The 22,407-nt window shown below is 30.6% G+C and overlaps 1 long non-coding RNA gene across 1 annotated transcript in view; it reads right to left on the reverse strand.

Moving 5' to 3' along the window:
- Nucleotides 1–3,614: 3,614 nt before the first annotated feature.
- LOC148282122 (uncharacterized) overlaps nt 3,615–22,407 on the reverse strand; it is a 120,213-nt gene continuing 101,420 nt past the window's right edge. Inside the window, exon 2 of the long non-coding RNA XR_015822178.1 lies at nt 3,615–8,494. This is a non-coding gene — a long non-coding RNA (uncharacterized LOC148282122). The remainder of the gene's footprint in view (nt 8,495–22,407) is intronic.

Raw genomic sequence — 22,407 nt, forward strand, 5'->3', positions numbered from 1 at the left:
AAATTAAACTTAACGATAATCATAACTGCTAAAGAATTAATACATACTTACACATATATAATGCCTTACACACGATTAGTTGCACAGGCAATGACGAAATAATATTACACTTGAAAATATATTGTTATTACTCAATAATAACACTTTTCATGCATTGGACCACGTATAAAGGTTTAAAAAATTTTGTTTCAATTTGTAATAGATATATGAATTAGATAATACTTTAAAATTAATTAATAACTAATGTGATATTTTTCCTTAACTAAATACAATTTTGTGTAAAATATAACAAAAATGGACGAGCGTTGTCTTTTCAACGTAAACTCATTGGGTAAACTTTAATATTTAGTTAAATCTTTAAAAGGAAATCGAGTGGAGATTAGTCCACCTCATTTCATAATGGATGGGTGGCATGTACATCTGCTACGATTGAGATTCCATGTTTGATTTTGTTTATAAAAAATGTAGAACTGCAAAAGCGGATTTTTAATAAATTATTTTATATGCTCATTCCTTCTATAATAGCCTAAAGATTGATTGATGTAATCATTAATACACAGCGATAAGAGCTAATAATTTAGTGTCGTGAGTCGTAGCGTCATTGTATTTTAATAGGGTTGTTAAATAGTTGAATATGCCGTTTTTATACTGAAACCTCAAATTAATAATTCACTAGAGAAGCCTTTTAGCTCTACTGCATAGAACAAAATCGTTCCAAATTTTTAGTTTGGTATTTAGTTTAACAACAAACGTGTATTGGACGGTTTTGGTTTGCGATTGTATTTTTCGACCCGAGTTCATACAGCCCGTTGTATTGCCGTAATCTGTAGCTAACTTGTGGTTAAAAATCCTAGAATGGTTTTTCTCCGTATAGACAACTTGGGACGACTCTATTCGCTAGCAAGTATTATTACTTTAATGTTAAAACGCACCCCAAAATTATTTTTATGGTAACTGGTAACATCAGTAAAATTGAAACCATGATTCGAAATTGAAAATTTGACGTCTACAATTTGAAATTTAACTTCTAGCTCGTTACTATATAATACTTAGAGTATGTATATTCTCTAAGATATAATAGTAATTTCTGTTGAAATGTCTTTGTGCCCTTATCTCTGAGAAAATGAAATTTGAAACACCTGTCTAATCGATACTAAAACTTTTCGCTTGACGCGAGTTAACATAAAAAAAAACATCGATCTATTTGCACATTGGCCGATGTCAACATTGTCAGTTGTTGTCAACAACCATCCAGTGAATAATAACAGTTTATGTATAGTAAATATTTTGTATGTAATCCTTTAAAAAATATTCTAAATTAAACTAAAATATTCGGTTTTGGTTGCCTATTATTTTTATACGACACCATGCAGCACAGTACGTCAAGTCAGTGATAAAACCTTATGTGCATTTAATTTGGATGTATAAAACAAATTTTTTTCGCCCTTAATTATTTGATAAGTCATCCAGTTTAATCCGAATATTCAAACTTTATGCACTAAAACGGTTTTTTTTTGCATAATTTATAAGATATTGTTGGTTTTATCTGCCTCACTAGGTAAATCCACATCAAGGCAGAAATCAAACAATATTTATTGACAAAATTCAGTATCTGAGTATTCAATACAACATTTAATGCTAATTGGTCTGGTAAACTGCCAATGGATTCCTTTATTTTAGTTTTGGATTTTGTTTCCTCAAGTTTATGAGGAAGGTAGTTGAACACTGTGTCTAATGATATCCTGGAAATATTTATTTATTTAATAAACGCCCCGGAGGCTCTTACAATATACAGTTAAAAGTTCATAAAATATTATAGAAAATAACAAAAATTAAATCATAACTATTGCACTAAACATGTAATCCATTCTAAAAAAAAAAGATAACGGAAATAAAGTAAAGAAGAACGGAGAAACACATTAATTAGGGGATAATTGAGGGGATGGCCATTCGATGGATAGGATAGCTAATTTGATAGCAGCAGTATGTATTATATTATGTATATGTATTATTTGTTTCTCTGATTTGTTTTGTTGTATTGCAACACAAATTTCAGTGGTGAATTATACAGGACATGCAGGCTTGAGACGACTCGCATTGGATTATTGTGATACCACAGGGAATTTAACACTTAAGATGCATGTGTGTAGAAAACATCATAATGGGAGGCTCTTATAACTACTTATTAAATTTTCAATATTAAAACAAAACTTGAACATATAAAATAGATTTAATCCAAGTATTATTTAATTGAAAATTTAACAAGAAGTTATAGTAAATGTCCAATCCACCTGAAAAAAACTTCAAAATATCATTACCCTAACTAACTTGTAAAACCCATAAATTATTAAAAACTTTATTTTGGAATTTTGTGTTTGGACTTTAAATAATCTATGTTTGTATCACTTGCATATCCGTACAGTGTTGCATTATTATTTTTTTAAATATTGAAAATAAAAAGTTGTTACAATTCACTTCTTTTTCTGCTGCCAAGGCAAGTCGGGTCCCCTGACGTTGGCGATCACTACAGCGAAAGCATTTCTGTCCTACGCTACTTTAATATTCACAGCCATCAGTTATTGATGTACTACCGTAGTTTTACCCAGGAAAAGATGACAGAGTGGTTTCCCGTTGTTACTGAGGTAAAAACTGTTTTTACTCTCCCTTGAAAAACAGCAATTTGGGGATTTTCGAGTTTTACAGGTTAGGCCGATGATATGCCTTTTTATGTTAACATATTGATGGTAAAAAGGCTTAACGTCTGATGTGCTATAAAGTAAGTTTTGAAGGAGATTCAATTGAATTTTAAAAAAATGGAAAATGAGCATGACTTTTTTTATTTTGAAACAAATTCCAAAACAATGTATGTAAGACAGATGTTATGTACAACTATAAGGACTTCTTCTTTTTCTTCAGCCTTCTGCCCTCCACTGCTGGATATAGGCCTCTTCCATTTCTTTCGTTCGCTTGCTGCTGGCAGCCAATTTTTATCCCCCACAGCAGCTATGTCATCAGATCATCTTTTTTGAGGTCTTCCGATGCTTCTCTTATTCTCCCAAGGTCTCTATCTTAACGTTTTTGAGGTCCATCTTGTGGGGTCTTGTCTCGCAACATATCCTGCCCATTGCCACTTCAGTCTTGTTACGCGATCCATGATATCCGCTATTCTAGTTCTGTTCTTAATTTCATCATTTCTTATTCTGTCTCTTAGGCTTATTATACCAAACATGGATCTTTCCATGGATCGCTGTGTGCATTTGAGCTTTTAAGGACTATGTAGAATAAATAACAAAAACATATTTTAATGTAATCCTTAATGATAATTTGAAAAATAAGTTTTGTGTGATATAAATCCGTTCATTTTATGAACGTCCTACAAAAGGGTTTTTGATGTAAATGCCAAAATTTACCTCCAATATCCATGGCTGCTGGCTCATACTACATACATACCTTTAAAATTGAGAAAAGTGGTATTTATATGACTCGATTTTGGCTATAGAGTTATCATTTAGCCTTTTTGCCGTCAATATAAAATAATGTTAACTATGAAAAAATTTTGGAAGGTATTGAATATAAGAATGGTCCCTTTTTAATGTTATAAAAAATGAAAACAGTTTATATCTTAATATTTTATTTATTGAATACGGTGGTACATTTCTTTTTCATATGTAGGTATATCGACACTGGAGATGGAAAATTTACATTGTACGTATAAAGCAACAAAAAGAACACTGACTTCTTATATAATATAACATGGTAATAATTAATATCAAGAAATTTCTTAAATTAACATATATACTAGGCTTTTATAGGAATTATTTTCTAGTTTACTGGGAATAAACAATTTTGACATCATCGTGATAATTCAACAAATAGCGGATCGTGATGAATGTTGGCTAAAAAATAATAAGGCTTTATAAATATTTTTAGAACAGTTCGTACATAATATATTTTTAATTAAATATTTAAATTAATATCACATGTGAGGCTTTAAAAGCAAATTTTTTACCATCAGTGTCAAATAGAAGTTTAATAAAAAATCTTTGATTGCGTATCTTGCATACGTATCCCTAAGAAAGTCTTGCTTTCTTTTTCAAGTTTGTTTATATCCCATCTTACTTCAATACTATCAAAATGACATTTTGCTCTTGTTTCGGATACATACAAACTAACACTCTTTGACTCTTATGCCGACCACTTAGATGGTTTACTGTCATCGCAACGTGATGATTTTAGCAGCCATGTTATCATGTCTTCGTATTATATCGGTTATGGTCTGGGATTCACAATCAAAAGACTAACAAACATCTTAAGAATATAAAACTAAACCAATAAAAAATAGAAAAAAAGGCAAAAATCTTTTTTTTTCAATAACAAACAAAACTTTCAATATGCTTGACAATCAACTTTGAATATCAAAAACAGCTACTACAATATAATGACAAATATTTTTAACACACAAATATGTATCTGGAAAATTTTAGAACCACAAAGATAGAATTTTAAAACTCTTATTTTATATTTACAAATGTTATTGTTACATGTAAACATTTTTGAAAATATATTATTTCTAATTTCTCATTACGGTAATTCGGATGCATTACATTTTCACAGTATTCATAAAGGTACTTTTACTATAATATGATACACAAACAGCAGGAAAAATGGACTCCGTTTTTAAAATTTGGAAGATAATAATCTAAAATATATTATCACTAGTCTGAATAGTCTCTAGTGAAAACTGTAGTCAAGAGTAGGTAAAAATTAAACTCCACATTCATTTATTAAAGTTCCAAAATATAACTGGTTGTTTTAATGCGCTATTACTAATAACAAATACATTTAAACATTGCAAGTGTAGATGTGAATTTGTGGCTACCAATGTCAAACATAAATTTCTTGTGATAGTAATAATTAATATCTTAAATCAGTATATTTTTATAAATAATATTATCGTATATATATAGTAACATATCATGTACAATATTTTAAATTTATGAATTCGGATTTTAATCACATTTTTAAAATACTTATATTTAACTTAGAGTATCCAAAATTACAAAACATTTTCATTCCTTCATTGTTAAATGAGATTTCTTTGAAAATATTTTTTTAAATAGGAGTCGAATGAAAACATAATTTGATTGAATCAATTAATTTAAAACAAATGAGAGATGATGAACATTGTAAAAAGTAACCATATAAAAGCAGTATTATATTATGTTGTAACACTAAAAGTAAGAATAAACATATACAGGCGATTATTGACAAGCTTTTGGTTTCATATTAAATTTGAGACCATTTCTCTTAATTTTCTAAGCTCAACAATTATTTTTTTTTTTTATTAATTTTACACTTAGGACTGTTTTCAAATTTTTATCAATAAGGTTTCAGTATCCTATGCCTTGGAATAAGTAATTTTATCTTTTACTTTGTAAGTAAAAAAAAAAACTCTCAAGAGTCTCAATAATAACAGATTTTATAAAAGCTCAAAAAAACTGTGACGGAGATACATATTTCAGTTTTTATTCAAAGTTTTTAAATATTAAATTATTATTGGATATACCTATATCTATGATTCTTCTGTAGATGATTTTAAATTTTTATTATATGTAAATTTTCATAAAATATTTTGTTTTCTTTAGAAAAGCGTGAACATAAAAAATAAATTATGTGTTATATAACCTTTAAAACTTGTATCACTCATAAAACTTGAAATTAATAGAGGGAATGTTTTTTTTGTAATTATAAATTATCTAGTTCCATACCGTGATAGTTATTGGTAAAATGGAGTCGATTAAAAAATAGTATTAAAATTGTTGTAAAATCATAATTTGAGAATCGCCTGTACATATTTATTTAACAAAAGTGTATGAACAAAAAACAAGACATTTTATAAAATCTTACAATGGTATAAAATGAAACCTCTCTAAAAATTTTAAGATTGTTAAAAATTCTTCATCCGTACGTATAAAGCATAAAAAAAGCAATCAATTCAGAAAATCGTGCATATAGTTGAACCTTACATACAAAAGATATAGACCACAACTACCAATATGTAGTTGTGTTCTACTACTAACGATAAATTCGAAGGAAATGTTTCATATACTTATTTACAATATACAACACTAGTACTTATATTTAATTTTATATGAATATAAAGCTTGAATTTTCATACCGCCTTGCCATAAAATAAAACTCAGGATTACAAAGTATTCACGAACAAATAATTATATTAAAGGAATAATTATTCTATAGTTATTTTATTTTCTGAGTAATTTGAAGTAGAATCATTATTTTTGATACCTCATTTTCATATCAATGACCAAATAATAAAAATAATAATTTGAACAAGTATGTACTTTTCTGATACACAATTAAAAAAAAATGATATTAATTTAAAATGGGAAGTTTACATTGATTATCTGATTTACTTGGTAAAGTTTTACATAATAAATAGGTGTCAAGGCTGCCAAGTACTAATAAGGACTTATTTGTCTGTCGTATTAAAATCGTTTTAGTAAATAAAAATCTGTTTAAAGTATTTGCAAAGAAATATTTAAATTCAATTTAGAAGTAAGTAAACTTTGGTTGGCTAATTTTGCCTACAATTTTTTTTTTTTTTTTACAAATAGAAAGTTTCTTTAGAACAGTCTCAAATTCTGATGGCTACGTTTGACAAATGTCTATCACAATCTAAAATAACAATGGTAGTTTATATGAATGTTCTGTGTTTTCATTGAAATGTAATAAAGCAATGGAAATAGTTAAATAAGTATGTAATTACTACATCATGACATATTGAGTTCTAAAATGAGTTTATACAATCTTAATTGTTGCTCATTGAAACAGGTGAGTTTTATATTTGAAGAGAAAATAATAAAGTGATTTTCTACATTAAAAGGATTTTTTTTTTCAAAAAGTGTCGAAGCTAATTCAGGTTTTCTAAAAAAAAAAACTTGAATATCAGTTTAAAACATTACTTAGTTCAATAACTTTATGAGAATAATCTCATCATGTAAAACATACAAGTTTCATACAATTTATTTGCAACAAGTTAAAAATGAGTTTATTCTCATGTATAACATGCTTTTTATAGCAGGTGTTTGATAAATTGAGGAGTCTAAATATTATAGTATGAGTTTCATAATATTATAAAATAAGTAACTTTCATTTTACAGATTCAAGTCTCAATTTAATATGTTGCACTCATTATTTTATTAATTTATTTATGGACTATACAGTCGATTTAGTAACAAAAAATACAATACATTTTTTATGTACAAGTATGATTAAAAGAAAACACAACTAAAAAATATATTAAAGCTAAGACAAAATAATAACGACCTCGAGACAAGATGTTCTCGACCTCATGTTTGTGTATGTATGTTTGTACATATACTATGCACATTCAATAATATTCAACATACATTTAACATGAAATAATTCTATGATATATTTAATAGTACAAAATGTTTTATATAATCTAAAAGTAATATTTGATTTACTTGTCAATGCAGATGAAACAGTGTTTGTATTGTGTTTTGTGTACTATATTTTGTATTTGTCTGCACGTCTTGTACGGGAAGCGTACAGAATATTCCTTACAATAAACAGTTCAAAATAGCTTAAGCAAAATTTCATTACTTTAAAAAGGAACTTTTGTATACACTTAGAAACTAAACATTACAACGGTTAAACTGATAGCATTCCATTTGTTCAAGTGCCCATTTCTTAATAATTAAATAAATATGGAATTCTATTAGAATTACATTTGGTATGATAAATCAATATTTATGAACTTCTTCTAGAATTGTGTTTGGTAGATGCACTTAGGTTGACAGTTTTTATTTTCAAATTAGACTTAAATTAGCAGAAAACTTTATACTGGCACCTTATTTGTGTACTATAAATGTCATTAAAATGGATAAACAATGCAGAAGCATCATATGTTTAATGAAATTTGCCATAAGATTTTGTAATATCCATAATTTGTTTGTTCTTCGAACTCATTGTGTATTTTCATTGTTAACTTTCTTCAAAGTTAAAGGCCAACTTTTAAGACATTTCCGTTAAAAACAATGTTTTTTTTTTTTTTTTTTAAATGCATTAACACAATAATTAAATTACATATTATATTGAATGACTGTATATATTTGTGTTCTTAAACAACATTCAAACAACTTTTTAGTTATGAAACAGCAAAATTATTTTTATTAATGATTGGATTGGATAAGTATAACAAATGTTGTAAGCTTCTGCATGAGACATTTTTAATAAATATACTCCTTTTGGAATATCATTTATGGGATGACTAATGATTGGATAAAAACATAATATTATCTTGAGAATAAACGCATATTTTCCCAAATCTTCTTAGGCTCTGCGAATCTTGATTCCAGTAATTCTTTAAGCGTACTCTTCATCGATGTTTTACTTGGTAAAGTCATTCTCTGATGCTGGACTCGTAGAGTCAGAAAGGGAAGTTACAGATCTGAAAGTGCAGAAAAAAATATTAAAGTTTATGTTATATTGGTAATTATGGATAATTAGGGTTATCTGTATTATTATATTATCATCTGTGTCTAGTGTACGAGATTTGGCTATTATACTTGACACTAAACTTTCTTTTACAATTCATATTGAACACGTGATCAATAAATTCCTAAAACTTCTTGGATTTATTAACAGAAGCACAACTAAATTAAAAAATATCAATACCCTTAAACTCTTTTCTGTTCCCTAGTTCGCCCGAACCTAGAACATTTCTCTGTTATCTGGTCTCTATATTATGATGTTCACATCAAAAATATTGAATCAGTTCAACATCGTTTTTTAAGAAAGATAGGCTGGAGGTTGGGCTTATCCAGAGACCAATATACACCTTATGAGTTAGAAACTAGCTTAAATATTATCTTCTCTTCAAGACCGTTAAAATAAACCCTATCTTTTAGTCCTATTTAAAATTCTTAACTCACTCTTTGATGCGCTTGAACTACTGAGCTCAATAAAAATTGATATCTCAACTCACCTCAGACAAAACTTACTTTTTCATACCAACAACCGTAGAACTAGATATGGTTTTCATTCCTTTATGCCCAGAATTCTTAGGTCTGCCAACAAACATACCAGTCTTGATTTTTTTAATAAAAAGTTGTCTTCTTTCAAACGATCACTGAATCAAATTCAATTATAAACATCTCTCTCCCGCTTCCACTCCCACCAAGTCTACCATATACCATTGTGTCTTTCTACTTTCATTAATAATAATTTTCTATGTATACATATGTCCTTAAAAATGCCCATTGGGCGTATATATAAATAGAAAAAAAAAATTAGAAAAACCCCAAAAATCTAACTTATTTTAGTTTAATATGCTTTTATTTCTAATTACCTACTTTATTTATTTTTAATCTAATAACATATTTTTTACTATTATTACTACCATCACGCTATTTCACTATAGGGGTAAGCAGAGAGGATAAACCGCTACACACATATAGCCTGGCATACACTCCTAGCTTCTTCCACATTCATACATCTTGCCATACATGCCCTTCAGTTCTGTCTGCTTTACCTGACCAGACTTAACATTATGGTTTATTTGATCATCCCACGTATTCCTTGGTCATCCTTGTCCAATGTTACCATTTATTCTCGCCATATATACCTGTTTTACCATTCATCTGTTCGTTCTACATGAGCAAACCATCTGGGAGACTGTTGTACTTAAAATAATTATTAAAATTTAATGACATTCACTACTACATGATAGAGATTGAAAGTGACATATTTTCAACATAGGTACAAGTGATAATTGTTTTTTTACTAATTGTATTAATTTTCTTCTATTAGAAAAACCTTATTGTGGCAAATAAGACAGGAACACACACCAAGATATTTAATCAGTAATAACATTAACAAGTAGTGTACCTAATTAAAATGTGTGGGTGAGTGCATCGTGTCATGTAAACAGTAACATCCACATTACAAAAATGTGCAATCTAGTATTCCTCGTGTTTTGTAATTATCTGTTCTAAAATATTATTATTATACAAACTATGTTTATCATAAGTTTTCACATTTTAGTTTCTCAAGATTCTAAATGTTTCCCAAACAAAAGATATTTAGATAAAAATTTACAGTTGTGAAGAAAGTAGGTTATTATTTTTTTAATGTTTATAAGATAGAGAAAAAATCAATAGATACATAAAACTGTTTAAATAGTTACAAAAAAAAAAATCGTCTAAATGAATTTATATGTCATGCACATGCTTTAGTAATATCACATAATAATGTATTACCAGTAAAATGCAATAATAACACTGTTTCAAATAGTTTCTTTTTTTATCATGGCGCAGTTGATTTGTAATGAAGCAAACATGACAAAAAATAATAAGTGGCTTGTGGATTGTTTTCTGATTGGTTAGGCCATGATGTGTTACTGTGAACACCAGTTCCCTCAATAAATTTCTAGTTTTTAGAGTATGCATTACTTATATGAATAACTAAAAGATTTTTAAAGCCATATTATGATATCTAAAAGTTTTCTAAAGTATGGATAGTAATTTTAAAAACCAAATGAAACTTAATGAACATTAAAAAAAATTGATGTAAGATAACTCAGTATTAATTTCATTTTTAGATTAAAGACGGCCAAGCCTGAGCACAGTTTCCCATTTACTGTTTTTGATAGATTATTTCAAGCATTGAGTTATCAACTATAATCAGTTTATATAGATATATGTATTAAGTTATAAATCATATCCTGCAGTTCCGCTGAATAAAGCTGAATGGTTGTTCGGTTGGGCAGTAGGGTCCACAGGTGCAGAAGAGGCTATTTGGGTTAAGGCTATCTTGCCTGTCCAATCTAGGTCCACCGCCGCACCCTTAAAACGTTTGTTATAGGAGGCTGCGCGTCCATTCTTGGACATTGATGTTGGAAATGACATCAAACCACCCTATGTCTAATATTCTCCTCAATTAAAACTCAAAACTCAGAAGTTTGGTGTTTTGAGTTTTGGTAAGTTGCCAGGGTTCACACCCATATAGGAGTATAGACTAGAGTTCCAGATATCACGCATTGTTTTAAAAATATATTGCCTGTTCTAGAGAAGCATAGGCAGAGCATTAAATTTTAAACAGTGTGTAAAGTAATGACTTAAACCGGGTAGTGACAGATCATAAGCTCTGTAAAAATTCCTAGATTTCAGTTTTCTCTTTTCAAAAATGTTCTTTATATGTATTTTAATATAACATACCTATGTATAGTAATCTGAGGTGACTGGATCAGGTGCAGAGAAGTCGTAATTTTCATGTTTTTTTCAATAGTATCACTACCTAGTGTCATTTTATGGTTTCAATCAAAGCTTTATTATCTATTGGAATCTTCAGTATGATGTAATCTACCGATTTCGATGAAAATTCAATCAATTTTTAAACATTTTCTCGTAGAAGAAAATTACAATAGTCATATTTTTTACATAATAACAGCTACTCCTGCCCACACTCAGCTTTTGGATTTGGATGGACAACAAATCTAGAGGTTGGTTACGCTGGCCACCTAATACCATACTTTCGGCCGCTGAAGGAATAATTAATAATATTTAGAGTTTGGCAATGCTGCCCGCCCATCATATAATAAAAATGAAGAAATTAAAAAATAAATAGATACTAAAGTTTAAAAAATTAAAAGCAAAAATTAAAAATAACAAACATGGTAAATATTCAAAAAATTGCTACTAACAATCTCTATTCCAAAAACTAAAACTAGGTTTAAAGGATAATTTTAGAGATTACAAAAAAACGAATGAAAAATAAACATTGATTCTTGAAGGCAGCATCATACTCTTAAATACTTATTCTAAGGACCTCTTCCAGCTGAGGAGCCACTCTTTATTATTCATCTGGGAGTTTATTTTCGGAGGAGCTAGAGAGAGATTCAACAACAATATATAATATCGCTCATCCGAATAAGAGAAAGCGTCAAATAAGTCTATTTAAATTATTCAGATATGTCAGACATTGATGTACCATTTGGACCAGTAATAACCATTAAGTTTCTAAACCTATTCTGTCAGGAGAGACAGATATGTATTTCCTAATATTGATCTTTCCAAAATTGAATAACATTCAACAATGTTTTGAGTATGTCGAAATGCTTGTAGACTGGCTGGATTTTCTCCCTAGGATTCATGTTCATATTTAAATTTGTTGCAACAGAGAGGGAAAACATTTTCCAGAAGGGAATATGAGAGTTTAGGCACTTACAGGGCTTATGACCGGTTCAGCCAGATGAATCTCACCCACATGAAAAAGGTTTCAGCTCTTTTACTTCACAAAAGTCAACAGATGGAAGAGTTGAAGAAATTTGGATGTTAAAGCATAGGTGAATGTTACACAGTGTGTAAAGTGGTCACTTAAACCAGCCAATGACAGGTCACAAGCCCTGTAAGTGTCTAGACTCTCATATTCGGTTCTCGAAAATGTTTTCCTTCTCTGTTGCAACGAATTTATATATTTTTAAATAAAAAATAAATAAACAAATGTTATTCATAAATAAATGTCTTTTAAATTATTCACTTTTATTTTCACTCCGAGGGTAAGGAAATCACCCACACCACCCACCCCATCCACCCCACCCACGATGGTGAAGCCAATCACACTTTAATATAAAAAAAAATAGTGATAAGTATGCAAAAAAAGTCTAATTCAAAAAATGAATGTTACCATTGCTTAAGTTATATTTTTAATTTTTTCATGTTACCATTAAATAAAATAAAAAAACATGTTTTTTTGATAAACTTCACCTTACATTACCGGCATCAATTTGACTACATATTATTATGATTTAATAACATCAACTGTGTTACTTTTTGATGAATTTACACTAATGTTTTCCCACAGTGTTACACAACAGAAGAATGCGAACGTTGCAATTTTCAATTTGATGACATAAGCAATCAGAAATAATTATCCACAATTATAATCTTAGTAGTCAACTTGCACATTCTTTGGTTTTCTGATAAGAACACAAACTAGAGCAAAATCCTGCTAACATTTATCAGTATTGTCTGTTTACATTTTGATTAAAACATTTTCATAATAAACTTAACGGAATGCAATAATTATCTTGTTAGCAACATATTTCAGTTGCAGTCAATCGGAAAAGTACAATGATGTCATTTAGGAATATAATATTGTGGAAACATTTTTTTGTATTTAGGTAGAATCACAACATATTCGATTTGAAACAAACAATTTAGTTAAACACGGGAAACAATAATATTGCTTAGGATATGAGAGTCATTGTCGATTAAAAGACAAAACAACTAGGTGCGAAGGTTTTCATGGTCACTGTTATCAATATGTTTCTTTTTTGGGTGATAACGTGTGTGTTGGATTTGTTCCGACGTTTCCGCTACCATTGCAGGAGCCATCTTCGGGGTTAACTGAGTGATAAGGGGCTCCTGCAATGGTAGCCGAAACGTTGGAACAAATCCAACACACACGGTATCACCCAAAAAAGAAACATATTGAGAACTAGGTAACTAATTTAATTTATATGAAAACTTAACGTTATTTTTTATTAATTTAGTTAGTTCATATTACATGGCAGAATACTCACTAATATTTACTCTACAGCTGCATTTAATGAGAGCATAGAATTAAGAATAGTCCAGAAGGAGCGCAGAATCATATTTGAATAAATCGGACTGTATCTGACAAACCCCCACTTTGCCCCACTTTCACCGCGCGCATGCGTGAAGTCGCCGCGTAATGTTGCCAGATCGTGAAAAATATAATTATAACACAAAAATGTATGATGACTCTTTTTTAAAAAAAATTGCTTTTGTCATCAGCAAAGTTTGAGGTTGCATCCAGCGTTTTTCATGCAGCGTTTTCTACAGCGATTTCCTTTGCAGTGTTTTTTATTCGAGCAATGCAAAGAATTGTGAAAATTCACTACCGAAATGCTGAGAACTTTACAAAGACAGTTCGAAAATGTCGCACATTTTTAGGTCATCATTATGCACGTGGTGCTGTGGAGAATTTAATTTGTAAATTTAAATCTGTTGGCTCCGTTCAGGATGTAAAAGCAGGTGGTCGTCCTCGTACGGGTCGATCGCTTGAAAATATTGCGGCAGTTAGAGAAAGTGTACACTAACTCCCATCAACCTCCATTCGTCATCGTTGTCAACGATTAAACGTCTCCAGAAGCTCTTTGCGACGAATTTAGACAAGAGACCTGCACATGCGCGCATACAAGATTCAATGAATGCAACATCTAAAGCCAACACAGACCAAGCGCAGCGCCGAACATTCGTCAATTGGGTAATGGAGCATCAACAAGTCGATGGTGATTTTTCCAAAAAAATAATCTTTAGCGACGAGGCGCACTTCCAACATGATAGGTACCTATGTCCATAAACACCGAACGGTTGAATTTGGGGGGCTAAAAACCCACGAGTGATCCACCAGGAGAAACATCAACTCGAAACTAGTCGGTAGAAAAAATAAAAATAAGTGGTTAAAATCTATCTACCGAGTTAACAGCGTGCTTCAGAAAAGTCTCTAAAATTCCATTCTCTACTTAGTTTGAATGCAAATTGCAAAATGTTTTTTTTTAAATGTAATCTGCTTATGTAAGTAGCAAATTTAAGAAAATAGACGGCGCTATAGAAATTTGATGAATAGGTACTGTCTGCCTGCCATTCTCTCGCAGATAATGCTTCCTCTATATTGTGCAAAAAGACAAATGCACGTCGGACTTATCATGCCTAACTAAAATCGACAAAATCGAGGTTTCGCTGTCCCATTTTCCGAACCCCAAAACTTAACCGATTTGGCATTTTTTGGAGAAATAATATTAAAACGAAATTTTCTGTGTAGGTATCTTTTCCGTTTTTGAAAATTATTTTTTATATTTCTATTCCGATGTCTGAAGACGTCAGATAAAACTGAGCGCTTTTATGGGTTTTTGAATGGTTCCAGCTCCCATAACAAACAATTTATCAAAAAAATACAGCGATATAAATACGCCAATAGTAAATATCTATAACGCGTAACAAAATTACCGCTTTAGCGCCAGAATCCAGGGAAAAATATGGAAATACGTTTGCATGAAGATAAGTCAGACTGCGTTTCCTCAAGGCTATGTAGTCCGGCATAATGTACAAAAAGTAATAAAATTGTAAGATAATTTTTGTTCTGTTGTCATGTTCGGAAAAACATGTTTAAAATAGAATTTCTCATAGTAGAAACTAAACTTCCTCATTATAATCTAATTTTTAGATTAGTGCTGAGGTGTTATAAAAAAATTGTTAATATTTACACTTGCTTAAAAACAAGCGTTCTAAAATACGTTTAATAATTTACATCTTTTGATATCCTTGTTTGTTGTTGACAATATATCGTATGCACTGCATCTTGTGGTTACCTACCGTGTTATGTGGGACTCGTTGCACATTATTCGTTCAATATGTACCAATTAAATTTTAAATTAAAATGCTTTATTCAGAATAAGGTTTTGACACTTACTACACTTTTTAAAAATACAATCAAAACATAACATTACTCAAGATAAATATTTTAAAAAAGGTTTTGAAAGTAGGTATAAACTATTTATTTTTATTTTCTTTATGGTCAAACCCCTTATCTAGTTATCTCCTATACACGTTTTTTTATTTTTTTTATTTACGCGCCGACACATACGCACCCTCACACATGCATATACTCATATATGAATACAAACGTCGCACACATACAATTTTATAAACTCTTTTCTTATTGTATATTAGATTAACAGTGGATTATTTAAATTGAATTTAGAATTGTCAATAAGTTTTGACTTATTTTTTGTGTAAATAGCTGTAAAAATCTCAAATTAATAAAATAAAATAAAGAAGTAAATATCATACTCCCATCAGTACCCGACGGTGTATAGGGCACTGCATTTTTATATCAAATCTAATGTATCTCGATCGTCTTTTATATAAAGATAAAGTGATTAGCCTTACGCTTGGTGCCAGTCCAGTAACAATGAAATATTTCAGTTTAATTTTTTTTTTAAATAAATATTTCATGTCCACCCTACCAAGAGTCGAACCCAGGACCTCAGGAGTGGTATGCGAAAACAACAACCACGACACAACGAGGTGGCCTTCTCTGCACTCGATTTCCTAATTCAGGATTTTTACCCGAGAGCAGCCATCGAGTCGAAAACTCGCATCCAGGGTTCTTCTGGTTCTATTCCACACACATAACTGTATTTTTCATCCGCTTGGACTCATAAAACTCACACTATTGATGAAAAAGAGAAAGCTTTGTAAAAAAAGATGTCCCGCCAAATGTTTTGTTACTATAAATAAGAAAAATGCGTTAACCAGATAAAATAAATAATGTTATGTCATTTATAGACATGCACTTTCTTATCATTATAATGTACACAGTTCATGTATAATATATTACATTGCCTGTGGTCTATATACAAATATGTACACACATATATTTTGTTATGCGTCTTGTGTGCATAAATGTGGGTGTATGTATGAAAAAGTTATTGTATAAAGAAATGTAGCAGTATTGAGGTGTAATCTTATTTCAGTATTTGCGAATAGTCAATTAATTCCGTATATTTTAGTTTATTTGCGGATAAACAGAATTATAATATTTATTTTTTATATAAATGTATGATGCTGTTGATCAGTATGGTTTGATAGTTTGAATAAAGTACACGGATGTAATTACATTTTCTTAATGATTTCAGACTTTTTGTATGCACTAACATGCCTGTGTAGCTAAATGAAAATAATGACTTGTAAAATATTGAATTAATCATCATCATCATCGTCATTCCCTTTCCGCACTGAATGGCGCATAGAGCACTGCATTAGTACACCAATCGCAACGTATCATCATCATTTTGCTACATTAAGGTAAGATGATCAGTCTTACGTTTCAGATACCAGTCCAGGGACTGTGAAATATTCTAGTGTAAAAACACCCTTTTAAATAAAAATTTCATCTCAACCATGTCAGAAATCAAGCCCGATTCCTTTAGCTCGGTAGGTAAACGAGGCCGACAGAATTAATAAATTGAATTGAATTATTAAATTATTAATAAACACATGAATGTTTCAATAATTAATGTAATATCATTGACACAGTAATACATAGCCTGAGCCCTCAAAAATGATGACACTTAACTCATGCCCAAATGCTCAGTTATGCCAACTCGTATTTAGTCGTTCTTCGACCGCCAACTGGGCATGACGTTTATAATTGAAATAAACATGACTATTTGTGTCATAAAAACGTGTAAAAATCTATTTGATAAACATTCTGAAAAAGACGTGTAACTTTTCATTTGTTAATATTTGTTCATGAGTGATTAACAAAGTTTAAAACAATTAATATTCTAATATAAATATTTAATTTTTTGTAAACGTCAAACTACTCTTAGCGGCGGAATTGCGAAGCTCTTTTAAGTTACAGTGATGCACTGTTAGAAATACTTTTTTGAAATATAATAAACGTGAGTCAATATAATCTTTTCGTTCCTAAAAATCCAGTGAAAAGAAATAAATGGGTGGAATTTATAAGGAATTCAAGGAAAAAACCTGATTGGGGTCCACCAACAACGAACGTTCATTGTTAACGTTAAGGTGATTCGCAACGAAAATATGAAACTAATTATTCATAGATGGCGCTTTTATAATTTTTTAATTTTTAAAAATAAATAAGAAAAATATTTTTAATGGAAATTTTCCAAACTTGGTTTGCAGAAACTTTACACTATATTGATTGTAACAAATACCATAACGGCATAATTTCGGTCCTTGTCACAAAATGGTGTACAACACAAAAAATAAGATAAGTTGTTAAAAAATAAGATATATAAGTATGTCGAAATGCTTGCAGATTTGCTGGGTTTCCTACCTAGAGAGTTATTCAAATTTAAATTTGTTGCAACAGAGAGGGAAAACACCTAAACCAGCCAATGACAGGCCATAAGCCCTGATGCCTAGAATTCCATATTCCCTTCTCAAAAAAGTTTTCCCTCTCTGTTGCAACAAATTTAAATAAGATTCATATTTCCGTTTAGAATCACCTTAAAGAACAAACTTTTTTATGTACCAAAAATGAGTATCCTTCAATTTTTGGTAGCACATGCATGCTCGTTGAATGCAGCCCTGATATAAATAAACATTACTTTGTAACTATGGGTACGTTTTCAAGTCACTACTTTTAAAAATGTTTTTCTCGACAGGGCATGTCATGTGTTATATTAAATAAAATGAATATACATAAATATTATGGCAAACATATAATATAAGGACAGTATGGATACTGGAAACAATATTGAACAAGAACCAGCTCTTAAACAGAAAAACCCGAGAAAGATATTTGTATTTATTTACTCATTTATTTAATGACATTAATAAATTCACCAAATGCTTGAAAATGGATAAAGGTAGTAAAATATCGTTTAAATAATCAGTGTGCGTACATAAGAAGATGCATGATTGTAGAGGAAGCAAAATATGTGTGTAAAGATAGAGAGGTGAGGTGTTCTATTTTATCTGCATATCCCTGCAGAGAAACAGACCGATGGTCTATTGTTGTTGGTTACAGTGAAATATCGATTTATTTTTAAATCTTCAAGTACATATTCCATATTTTTGGTTTTTGTCTGATCCAGGTAGGATTAAGAACAAAGTTAATAGACAGTGTTGTTGGCTTGATGACTTCTCTCAGGGGAGTATCCTAAAAAAGAAAATCGAGTGGAGATCAGTCCGCCTCGTGGTGTACTGGTTAAGCGTTTGCATATCATGCCTGAGATCTCAGGCTCGCTTCTCGGTAGAGAATATTTATTTTAAATACATTGTCTTGAATGTGATTTTCTCTATAACATTTCATAGACCACGGGCTGGATCTGAAGTGAGACTGATCATTTTGCTTTCATATATTAGATGATTAAGATACGCATCAATCAGAGTACCGATACAGTGCTCTACGCACCACTAGGCGAGAAAAGGGAAACGGTGGTGGATTTTAATTTTACATAGTTTCGTCTATATTTTGAAAATATTTTTACTAAAACAAACCCTGATTTAGGATTTCTGATGCAAAAAAAATATTTTACAGCTATGAATATTTCGTTTTACTGATTATAATTGATTTGTTTGTGCACAATATATCCAGTATGAAGACTAATATCAAATAAATACTCTTTTGTTAAAGAGAAATGAACATATAATATACATATTGTTATAGAAATATTATAAGAATGATAGCGCTCTTATCTAAAGTAGCCTTCAAAACTAATTACTCGGAAAATTCAGGCGTAAAAGTATTTGTAGTCATTGCCATTTGACTTCTACTGCTTATCAGTAAACTTATAGAATATCACTAACAAATACATGAATATAGTTTATACGAATAACGTAATGTACATAGGTACACAATATTTAGTTATCTAGGTAGGTAATTATCAAAAAGTTTTATGCTTTTTCTAAACAAAAAGATTTTTGTTGATGTCCTGATCAGGATAAAAAACGGAAGTTTTTAAAAATCAGTGCATTGTAAATGACAATATTTTCAAAAAATAAAATAAATAAAACAACTTTGTTTATAACCACTTATTTCAATTTTTTCTACCGACCGGTTTCAAGGCTGGATCAAGCCACTCACCTGGATAAATTCTATGGTCCCCATGATTTCTATTCGGAATCAAACTTGCAAAGAAACATCTCTATGCACAATTAATCAATATAATTATTATTTCAGTCAGAGGCCCATCTTAGTATTACACAAATAGAGCAAAAGGTCGATTGTTTGCATTATTTCTTTCAATACTAGCTTTATCGCTTATACGGGGCGGATTACTATGCCAGTAATTCAAACCTCGTAAGCTAAAAAACTCACCAAATATATGTCTAAATCGAAAAAGTTGAGACATCAATGTTGAATATGATATTTTTCTGATATTCTCGTATTGTGTTAATGTTTACTACAGTTTTTTTCAAGTTTTAATTCTACATCAGTGGCTAATTAATGAATAAATTTTAAGGATTCTAGTTTAAAAAGTTCAGTAACATTTAATTGTTTAGTTTGTTTAAAAAGTTCTTTAGTTGCTGTTAAGCTAGGGTTTCCTAGGACAGCGGTGTCCGTATCTTAACGGCCGTAGTGAACGGTGATGCGGTGGACAGCCGTCGTAACGCTGAATAGAGAGTGGTTTTCTAGGAAAACGGTGTTAATAAATGCTATCAATACCGTTTTCCTAGGAAACCACTCTCTAGTCACCGTTACGACGGCTGTCCATCGCATCACAGTTCACTACGGCCGTTAAGATACGGGCACCGCTGTCCTAGGAAACCCTAACTTTAGATAGGGAAGGTCATATACTAACTTCAATATTTTATTTTGCTGTCTTTGTAGTCTGTTTATGTCATTTTGATTTCCTGTTCCCCATAGTAGTTGCATATAACATATTTTAGTTTTTACATAGGCTTCATACATTAATTATTTTTCCTTTATTGGAACAAAGTTTTTGATTTTTAAAAAAAGACTCGATAAAGTCGCCACTTTGCTAATTAAATTGTTGATATGAATTGTCCATGTCAATTGTCTGTCTATAGTTAGTCCTAAGTATTTAACATGTTCAATTTCAGTTAGTCGTTCATTATTTATTTAAGCATCTACTTTGTTACATTTTTTCTATATATTCAAAAAGAATAATATTGCATTTTTTTCATTAAGTGTAAGTAAGTTTGTTTAATTAATCTCTCATTTGATTTTTTCGATAAAATTTAAAAATAAGTCACGAGAACGTATTATTATAACCACAATCAATTTATCACTAAATTCTTTTTCAAGACAATATTTTTCATACGTTACTTCATATTTTTTTAACATAGAATTTACATTTTTCGCTTTTAGAGCCCTAATTAAATCAGTGTCAGTGCACTCTAGTTTCTATTATATAATGTACTTCAATTGTATAAATTATATTAAAACGATTGTCCGTAGACTATTTACTTTTTACAAAATACACTTTGGCGGCAGTAAAATAACATTCTTCTATTTCACCACTCGCGAGTCGCGAGTCGCGAGTAGACGATATTGCGGAGGGATTTATATGGCCGGAGTTAGGTAATTTACGATGTTCTTATGCCCGTGCGACGCATGGATGCAACGATCGTTCCGTACGGTTAATGGCGCTATATAACCCTGCTGCAGATCCACCGAGGATCTGGAGACCAGGATTGAGGTTATGGAGACATTAAACTGAGACGAAGTTGGTATTTCATCGAATTAAACGGCCGCTCAGAAGATCGCCATCAAAAGTAATTCAAACTAACTTACCTCCATACTTTAGTTGGCAAAATTATCGCGGTATGATACTTCGTACTAAAGCTTTTGACGTTCTGATTTTGACTTTAATATCAGTTAGATAACGTTTGTTTTCAAACGATAATTCAGGCATGTCTGTGGAGAGAATGGACGACGAAAAAACGACTATTTAACGAATTCATTATGTAAATGTTGTATCCATAATTAATTTGATTTTGAAAATGCCCTTGTCAAAAGTCGAAAAAAGATTGTGCACGAGATGCACCGTGAAAGATGTTAAGATAGTGTACGTATACATGTGGTTTGTTGTTTTTTCCTCTCTGCCTATTCATACGAAGAAAAACTGTGATGAGGTGTTCATTATGTACGACGTAGAAATGTTTTTTTCACGCATCTTGGCAAATTCGATTACCTAATTTTGAAAATTTCAGAAGAATATAAGGCACTCCTACTTAAATGAATTATTTACACAGTGACCTCCTATAACTAAAACCTAAGTCATAGAAAGTGCGGGAATGGGTTGTCAGATGTGTCTTTTATATGTTTTAAGAGAGTTAGGAGATCTTTAGCATACGTGTAAATCAATCAAATCGCAAGAAAGCTTATATTTAAGGAAATAAGCTGGAGATAGCTTCTAATTTGCCAAACTAAGCCAATTTTTTTTCTGATTTTTATGAATCGTATCATAATTGCAATGACTTTTTTAAGTTTCGTAATTTTGAACCGCCCGTGACGTCACGAGTCGTCGGTGAGTTGAGCTGACATTTAAAAAGAGAACTCCGTATATGAAAACTCGCTTGACATGGCTTCCCGAAAATCGGAAATCTATCACAACACATAATTGATTGGCTATTCTAAACAGCTGTTGACCCGAGCCTGTGACGTTTTAAAGCAGTTTATTTTTACCACAACATATTTTTATTATTTTAGAGATACTTGGCGGTACAATTAAATGTTTTAATTTTTACCACGTGTAAAAAAACATTTTTTATTTTAAATTTCCCGTGGCACTGAACTTCCCCATAGAATTGGAGTACGACAACTAATATT

Source organism: Micrasema longulum, unplaced genomic scaffold (assembly GCF_059751315.1).
Source record: "Micrasema longulum isolate JH-2025_06_02 unplaced genomic scaffold, ASM5975131v1 h1tg000376l, whole genome shotgun sequence".
In the NCBI taxonomy this organism is placed as follows: Eukaryota; Metazoa; Arthropoda; class Insecta; order Trichoptera; family Brachycentridae; genus Micrasema; species Micrasema longulum.